This window comes from Poecilia formosa, unplaced genomic scaffold, assembly GCF_000485575.1.
Source record: "Poecilia formosa unplaced genomic scaffold, Poecilia_formosa-5.1.2 Scaffold492, whole genome shotgun sequence".
Classification (NCBI taxonomy): domain Eukaryota; kingdom Metazoa; phylum Chordata; class Actinopteri; order Cyprinodontiformes; family Poeciliidae; genus Poecilia; species Poecilia formosa.
In genome coordinates, this window is record NW_006800431.1 from 152,275 (window position 1) to 152,988 (window position 714).

The 714-nt window shown below is 57.7% G+C and overlaps 1 long non-coding RNA gene across 1 annotated transcript in view; it reads right to left on the reverse strand.

Annotated features, from left to right (window-relative positions):
- Positions 1-31: 31 nt before the first annotated feature.
- The window catches only part of LOC107833986 (uncharacterized), a 22,959-nt gene continuing 22,276 nt past the window's right edge, over positions 32-714 (reverse strand). The window contains exon 3 of the long non-coding RNA XR_001659748.1: positions 32-262. This is a non-coding gene — a long non-coding RNA (uncharacterized LOC107833986). The remainder of the gene's footprint in view (positions 263-714) is intronic.

Here is a 714-nt window from a genome sequence, read left to right on the forward strand (position 1 = left end):
GAGTCCTGTTGGTCTACGGGCTGACCTCAAGGGCTTCATAGCGAGTCCTGTTGGTCTACGGGCTGACCTCTAGGGCTCATAGCGACTCCTGTTGGTCTCCGGGCTGACCTCTAGGGCTCATAGCGAGTCCTGTTGGTCCCCGGGCTGACCTCTAGGGCTTCATAGCGAGTCCTGTTGGTCTACGGGCTGACCTCTAGGGTTCATAGTGAGTCCTGTTGGTCTACGGGCTGACCTCTAGGGCTTCATAGCGAGTCCTGTTGGTCTATGGGCTGACCTCTAGGGCTCATAGCGACTCCTGTTGCTGTACGGGATGACCTCTAGGGCTTCATAGCGAGTCCTGCTGGTGTACCGGCTTACCTCTAGGGCTTCATAGCGAGTCCTGTTGGTCTACGGGCTGACCTCTAGGGCTCATAGCGACTCCTGTTGGTCTCCGGGCTGACCTCTATGGTTCATAGCGAGTCCTGTTGGTCTACGGGCTGACCTCTAGGGCTTTATAGCGAGTCCTGTTGGTCTACGGGCTGACCTCTAGGGCTCATTGCGACTCCTGTTGGTCTCCGGGCTGACCTCTAGGGCTCATAGGGAGTCTTGTTGGTCTCCAGGCTGACCTCTAGGGCTCATAGCGAGTTCTGTTGGTCTCCGGGCTGACCTCAAGGGCTTCAGAGCGAGTCCTGTTGGTCTCCGGGCTGACCTCAAGGGCTTCATAGCGAGTCCTGT